This window comes from Belonocnema kinseyi, chromosome 1, assembly GCF_010883055.1.
Source record: "Belonocnema kinseyi isolate 2016_QV_RU_SX_M_011 chromosome 1, B_treatae_v1, whole genome shotgun sequence".
NCBI lineage: Eukaryota > Metazoa > Arthropoda > Insecta > Hymenoptera > Cynipidae > Belonocnema > Belonocnema kinseyi.
In genome coordinates this window covers 96,547,837-96,556,680 of record NC_046657.1, presented here as the reverse complement: position 1 = coordinate 96,556,680, position 8,844 = coordinate 96,547,837, and positions in this window count along the sequence as shown.

Sequence of the window (8,844 nt, the reverse complement as noted above, 5' to 3'; positions counted from 1 at the left end):
GTATAGAGCTCCAAGGAGATTATGTTAAAAAATAAAAAAAAATTTACCCAAAAAAAATTGTTTTTATACTTCATTTTAAGGACTTATTGAACTACCCTCGTACCGTAATTTGGATGACTACCGTTAACTGCATTTCGGACAATTCCCTTGAGCCGCCTACCGTTAACTACTTTCAGGTGACTTATCCAATTTGCTGTTAACGGTGTTCTTCCAAATCACGGCAGCATAGAGACATTGATGCTGCTTTGGAAAACCAGATTTACTATCTCTTCTAAAAATCGTGTTACAACTAACAAGTTCACCTTTCAGAGATGTGACTTTCAGGGCGACACTGTGAGGCCACTCCTTTTCTGGCTCACATTATTTGTTAAATATGTGAGAGTTACGGGGCTGCGTAAATAAAGTCAAGGAAATAACACTTTAATGTAAGACGAATATCCTATATATTTTGAGTAAAAAGGCACAAGATTGAGCGTTTGAAGATAAATGAAAGTAAGCCGTATGAATCTAAATTGAGCACTAAACAAAAAGAAACTGTAAAAGACTAATAATGTGAAATTATGCAAAGCTGTAAACGAAGAGTTTTCCACATGCTTTCCCGAAGGCTCGATACGACGGAACTAACCGGGCGTTAGGCCCTTTGGTCCTAAGTCAAGAGGCCACTGCTTCCTTGAAGTATCGCAAATAACGCTGAATCTCCAACACCCCTTCTGAGCGGTATTTACAAAGCTGTTAATCCGGAAGTCCACATTTCTCCAGCATGAACTGCAGCTTCAGTTTTATTAACGATTTCTCATAAAGAAAAAGCTATTAATGAATATCAGCAACAAAGATTCAAAAAAGAGTATTTGAACTGTGATGCAGTTACCTAGTATGGCATCCAGTCCCCATGATTGTCGACTATAGCTTGGCAGCGTCGGGGCATGCTTTTAACCAAACTTTCGGCCATAGTCCAGGGTAAAGATCTCCAAATCTCACGCAGGTGTCGAGTCAGCTAACTGATGTTGAAGACACGCTTTCCATAAAGCTTCTACTTCATTGTAGACCACACATTTTCTATGGGATTTGCATCTGGGGATTGTGAGGGTCAGTTCAAGACAGTGATTCCATTTTCACGTTCTCACTGGCTACAAAGGCGGCTGTGGTTTTTTGGGTCTGATAGATTTTAAATATTCTTTCGGTGCTCAGTGTTTTTTGGTACTAGAACGATTTCCCAAGTTTCGTTGCTTGACAAAGATGAAATTTCTTCGTCCATTGCTCGTTTCCACTTAACTTTATCTGAACCAGATCAAGTTTCCTGTCTATTCCTTCTTTCCTCTTTTGTACTTTTCACCAACTTTAAAACTCCCATGTACCAGTCTGGCGGTACTCCTTTATTTGATCGTTCCGATCTCCTCAATTCTTGCAGTTATCTCTCCTCTCGTCGCGGATCTTCACTGCTCACAGATGAATGCACATACTTCTCTTCCGCACTGGAGTCCACTGTTGAATCCTCATAGATTGAGGCTAATTCCTCGGTATCTTCTTTAATGGAATTTGCAGGCTGAGTAATCAATTTATTGTAAGATACGTAATTTTGAATTTCCTCGCTCACGTTATCCGCAAAAATAACACTTCGACTAATCTTGACACAATCTTCTTCTGTATCAAGAAGCTGAAAAGCTTTTGACTCCTCGTAATGACCAACAAAAATGAACCTTTTGGCCTTTTTATCCAGTTACCTCCTTTTTCATTTGGAATATGTGCATAAGCTGCACAACCAAAAACAGATAAATTACTTATATCCGGTTCTATTGAGTTCCATAACTCAAAAGGTGTCTTCTCTGCAACCTTTGTAGGTAGTCTGTTCTGCAGATAATTGGCTGTAATTACTGCCTCACACCAGTACTTTTTATCCAGATTTGTATCAAACAGCTTACATCTTGACATCTCGAGAAGTGACTGATTTTTCCTTTCTTCGACTCCATTAAGGTTGTGGTGAAAAGCTGCGGCTAATTCACTTTAGATTCCTGGCTTTTTATTTAATAAAGTCTACATAGCTTCGAGAAGTTCCTTAATGAGCCCACAAAACTCACTCTTATATTGCATAAAATGAACTTCCGTGTACCTGCTATAGTCGTCGATGATAGTCAGAACGTACCTTTTCTTTCCCGGTGTTTGTGTTTGTATCGGGCCGCAAACATCTGTGTGAATCAGGTCGAGGGTTTCCTGGGACTTGGTAGTCGATTGCTTTGCAAAAGGTTTCCTGATCATTTTCCCTTTAATGCAGTATTCATACACTTCTCTTATTCCACAATCCGTGATTGTAATGCCAGAGGCTAGTCCTTTGTCCGCCAGGTTCCTAATTGCACCCGGATCTTGATACCCGAAACGTCTATGCGACGAATACTGATCATTTTTACTGTGCCTATCTTTCCATTGATTTATTGCTTTATTTGATCTTTTACTGTTCACTACCTTCAGTTCGAAAAGTTCAGAAGATGAACCTGCCCTACACTTTATTTTCCCATCCTTTATACTCATCTATCAGTTTACTTTTCAACAAATTCAATTTTAAATCATTTTCCGAACGACTTTCTAAACTGATGATTAGCGTTTCATGAGAATCAGGCACATTGTTTAAGATAGCTATATATATATATATAAGAAGCTATAAATCTGTCCTTTGGTTCTTCTCCAAGAGATGTTAATTTGCTGATTATATTGAGTAATGATGTAATGTGTTCCTCTATATCACTGTTTCAGATAAACAGGTTCTACATAAAGTTTTGTACAAATACACCACACTCGATGTTGTTGATTTCTCGTGATACTCGGCCAGAGATTTCCATGCTTCCTGCGCTGTCTTGGTGTTCCTTATGTGGATTAATTGATTGTCCTCCACGAGCAGACCAATTTTTGCGTAAGCTTGAGCATCCAATTCCTTCCAAGATGGAGTCTGTGGATTTGCCGGTTCCTCATCAAACACTGACCAAATCTTGTCCTTCATCAGCAATAACTTCACTTTATACTTGCATGCAGCGTAGTTGTCATTATTTAATTTATCGACCTGTTAACTTTATCCTATTCACTCCACTATCACTCCTGTTCACGTTATCCTGTTCGCTAAAACTGATTAAATTCACTTTACATGTACTCCTTTAATCTTTATGCTTTTGTCTCTGGGCACATCACCTGTTGGATATATGAGGGTTACGCAGCTGCGTAAATAAAAGTCAAGAAAACAACACTTGACTGTAAAGCGAATATCTGATCTATTTTTAGTAAAATAGGTACAAAATCGAGTTTTTAAAGATTAATGAAAGTAAGTTGTATGAATCTAAATTGAATACTAAACAACAAGAAACTGTAAAAGACTGATAATGTAAAATTATGAACAGCTGTGAACGAAGGGTTTTCCGTGTACTTTCCTGACGGGTCGTCATGACGGAACTGACTGGGCGTTAGGCTCTTAGGTCCTTAGTCAAGAGGCCAACCCTTCCACTGCTTCCTTGAAGTATCGCAAATAACGCTGAATCTGCAACACTATAACCACTATCTCTAGCACTTCGCACTTGTATTCACTCATGTATTTTACATAGATGATCTTAAGATCTATGCTAAAAATAAAGAGAAACTACATCTAGCTCTACGGATTGTCGAACGATACGCTGAGGAAATGGAAATGGAATTTGTGTTAGAAAAATGTGCCAAGGTTTATTTGAAGCGAGGGAAACTAAATGGCATTTCTGAAGATCCTGAGCTCAAACTGTCGGAGAGGAACAAAGTATCTGAAACAAACATGCTCGCCGTCCCGGTAGTTACTTCATTCATTTAGAGTGGTACCGCGGACGAAGAACGAGTTCAGATCCCTTGATATCGGGACACGAAAGGTTATGCACATGCACCAAAGCATGCATCTTAAGTCTTCTGTTCCACGACTCTTCTTAAAATAGTCAGGAAGCTCGAAAAAGTGGGCAAAGGACCGTTTCTGTACAAAGCAGCGGAGGAGACTGCTGAAACACTCGGAATTAACTTCAGTATTAGGGGCGAGCAAAATGCATCAAATCTTATACATCTCGAGTACCCACTCCTGAAAGTCCGGATTAAAAAACCAATTTGAAATTTTGAATTACCTGATTTTTTTATCGAGGCAATATTGTAAAGGATGAAGTTTTAGTAACCCCATAAAACCATTCTTTCTTAAAAATATTTTAGTTTTTATAAGAATACGATCTGCGATTTTTCGATCTTTACCCTTTCGGAAAAAAATAAGTGAAATAAATGTTAACATCACACAAAGCTTCCTCTGTAATGAAGCAAAACTTGTTTAAACAATTGTTCTGAAACAATAAACTACTATTATAATTATACTACTATTTTAATATTAAAATTTTATTACTAATTTATTTTAATTATTAAATGAATTCATTTAAAATTAATACAATTAAATTAATTTCATTTTAAATTATTTTTTATCCTTTTTTATAGCCTTTTTGGAATCACTTACATGACAATCAACAATGTTTATTGTTTCAGAACAATTGTTTAAACAAGTTTTGCTTCATTACAGAGGAAGCTTTGTGTGATGTTAACATTCTCAATTTAAATATGTCTAATACAATGTTTTAAGTAATTGTCCGCAATTGTGTGTGTTTGTGTGAGGATGTCACACTTTTTTGTGAACACGATAATTTAGAAAGGGTTGCAGATAAATATTCGAAACTTGAAGGGCTTGTTTTCAGCACTAATATCTTGAAACTGAATAAAGGATTTCTAAAATTAATTATTGCATTGTTTTGGCTCCTAATAAAATTTTAAAAATCGGTTTTTTATAGTAAAATTTTTTCTTTAACATAATTCAAAGTTGATGCAAGAATATAAAAGATTCCTTAGTTCTAACCGAATCGATTGACCTATAATATTAATACATTTTATCAAAGAGTAAGAAAGTTTTGGTCATTTATATTATATAAAATCGATTTTTATAGTAAAAATTTTCTTGTCCTCGAAATTTAAAGTCGATGTTATAATAGAAAATATGTGTTGATTGAAGACGAATTAATTAACTAATATTGATTCATTTTATTGTATAGTAAGGAAGCTATGGTAATGCATAATATTAAAAAAACAGTTTTTATGTAAATTTTTGTTCATTTACATAATTAAAAATTTGTTGCGATAATGGAAAAGATTCCTTGATTCGATGCAAATCAATTTCCTTATAGTTTTAATACACTTTATTGAAGAGTAAGGAAGTTATGCTCATTTGTAATATTTGAAACATCTGGTTTAAACAGAACAACTTTTTTCATCGACATAAATAAAATTTCATGTATGAATAGAAAATAACTTTTGCTCATAAACTTTCAAATTAAATAATTCTTACCCATAATATTTATAAAAAGTAAAAGTAGAAGTCATTCAGTTTAAAAAGAAAAATTTAATATTTACGTTATTGGTCAGTAGTTTCCTTTATGTCGTTCTGAATTTCACAAATATAACATAATTCTCTAACAAAAGAAGGTTTTAATATGCAATTTTTAAAAGTTTTCTATTTTTCATGGCGAAAACTAACAAATGCTATAATTTCGGATTAAAAAATTTCAATTTTTTTTGTAGAAAATTCTTTTTTTTATTAAGTTTTTTTGGTTACAAACTCGCCTTTTTTCGTTAAATTCCACTCCTTTTTATTAAAAAATTCAAATAATTTTTGTTTAAAAATTTAAACTCTTGAATAAAAGTTAATTTTTTGGAATTCAAATGTATTTTTAACTTAAATTAACTTAGAATAAAGTTGGGAAATAGATGGGGTGCGAAAGAATTCCCCCCTTCCCCTTTCCAGCTCGAAAAATTACCATTTTAAATAGAAAATTTGATTTGTCTGATTTGTCATTGTATTTAAAAAAAATGTGTATTATTTTGTAATTTTGTATTTTTTGTAAATTTCTATTCATAAATTTAGCAAAATGAAAACTTTATTTTTTCTATTATTTAAAAAATCACAAATGCTTTATCTATGAAGAACAAAATAAATTTGCTAACGGGAAGCAAAGTGCTCGTGAAATGAGCACCATATTTGAATATAAATACAAGCAAAGTGGAACAGCTCGAGATTGAATTCACAGCTATTTAAAATTGTTAGCAATTTTTATGAAAAAGAGTGATTTTCTTTTATTAATTAGCAGCTCTTTATCTAGCAATGACTCTTTGCTATTTGAAGCTTTGATAGTTACAAAAAGTTATAAATTGTTATGAATAGCAAATAGTCAGTTTATTTTGTGTCCGACTCAACCGTGCAAAGAATAACGTTGTAACACACCGCGATTTCGCTGGAAGCGGGTGCAATTTTTCAGATTAGCACCCGCTCCCGACGAAATCCTGCGGTTGTCCTTATGACAAATTTTTAATTATATATATGCCGGGCATGGGCTGGTAGAGGAGAATTTTCCATGGAACTCAGCTTCCCCCGCTCTTGGCACGTGAAAGCGCCATCGAATTCACGTGTAGGAGTTAATGAGAAACTGCCAGTGATTGTTTCGATATTATGCCAGGTGTTAGAATAGGATGCGTTATGTCCTCGTTATAAGGTTATTATGCCAGTCAATCGAAGACTTGCAAAGAATGTTGACCAAAGTGAATACAAGCGTGAAGAACATATTGACCTCAAAATTAACGTAAATAAGAAAGAAGTTATGGTTTTTTAAAAAAGGGCGATTAAACAATGCGCAACATTGTGCTGAATGACGAGAGAATGGAACATGTTCATAAGTACGTATAGCTTGGAAGCCTATTAATACAGACTATGGATTACGTTACGGTGGTGTACGGGCTTACCAAGAAAATGATAAAAGTTAAATTAACGCAATTAACATGAAATCGCTGCACATGATGTGCGGCAAAACACTGATGGAAAAGTGAGCAATGCGATAATCCTCAAAGAATGTAGTGTGGAGGAGATATTGTTTGATACATGTGAAAGAAATACGTTAACATGGTCTGGGCATGTTAAGAGAATGAAAGATGAACGACTAAGGAAATAAGAGTGTCAAGGCAATGTGCCCAGAAGCAGACTGTGGAAAGAATGGTTAGAATTTGTGAATGAGACTCTAATTTCAAGAGACATAAAAATCTATAGACAAACAAGAGCTTACATGAGAAAATGCATGGACAAGAAGGAAGCTAGAGAGGTATGTCAGGACAACAAAGTGTGGCCACCTTGGATTCTAATAGGCCCGAGTAGGGAGATTCCCATGATGTCTTTATGAGGCTCTTTAAATTACTCCCTTCCTCATAGCGTGAGCTACGCTACCCTGAAAGAAAAATTCCATTTGAAAACATAATAATTGAAATACACCAGACTCTTGCTCTCAGTCCCCCCGTTTTTGGCGCGCCCGTTTTAGGCGCGTTCAAACTTGCGAGCGAAGCGCGCGATGCGAATATTCCCGCGTAGTGGGCAGATTTTATGTTATAGAATTCGCCCTTTTTATAAAAGCAAGACAATGATAATACTTAGGTTTCAATGCCAATGCATTTTATGAATTGTAATAACATACATTTATTTTAAATATAGGGGAGATCACCTGAAGTATAATAATTATCCTACAGTAGATAACCCTTAATTATAAGCATAAATACAATTCAAATGATTAATAAAAATTTTACTAAATTAACAGGTATCATGCCTCGACAATAAATTACATTAAATTAATTATATAACATCCATTATTATTTTTCATGAATTATTATCTACTGTAGGATCATAATCTACTGTAGGGTGGTCTCCCCCACATTTTCCAGGGAAGCTGAGAATAAAAATGTGTGCGAAATAAGGAGCCAATAATAAAGCAATCATGAAAAATATAATTTATACATTATTTTGCAATGTCTGAATAAGCAGTACCAGACCGATGTACAGAAATACGTATAATATACATTTAACATAATAGTTTTAAACATAATGTGGGGGATCTAACAAAAACTGATTTCGTATTATTCACCGCAAAGCGCGAGAAACAACAGTTTCGCACTTCACCTTCTTAACAATTTCAGGAACAGCAAAGTACTTTCCATATATTTTTAGATTGCATTTGGTCAATTTGCTCAATATTCGGAATTTGTAACATTCATTTTCCATTATAAATAATTAGAAATTATAATGTTAACTGTGATAATCAGGCGCAGCTTACAGTCTCACGATTCCACTGATATAAAAACCCCATTTTTAGAAAAATGTAGCATAACTATGTTTTTCCGTCGTACGCACATGAAATCATTTTATTTGAGGCCGCTCAAGAAATACGAAACGTCATTACGTGTTTGTATGTGGGGGTGTGAAACTTGATTGTTGCGCTAATGTTAAACTTACACTACACTCATCATTATTGCAGAATTTTCACATTTTCAAAATTAAAAAATATTTCAATTTCAAACATTTGCAATAATTTAAAGTTCTCAAATTTTAGGAGTTACAATTGAACATTCCTCAACTTTAAAATATATAACTGAAAATTATCCAAATTTCAATATCTTTATATTTAAGGAATCTAATGTGGAACATATTTTTGTTTGATGAAATTTCAAAAGTAAATCATCAAAATTAGATAGTTAAAACATTTTTAAATCACGCCAATGTTAAAATTACGATACAATTATCAAAATTATATTGTTATATTATTATATTATCAAATTTTGCAAAATTAAATACTCTTCAATTTTAAATGAGTTCCAATAATTCAAAGCTTTGCAATTTTGAAGAGTAACAATTGTGGGTCCGGATGCAATAAGGGCACATAAAATTTTTTCGTGCGATAACGAAGTCCCCTGGAGGCTTTAGAAAAAATTTTCGAATTTTAATTTTCAAAA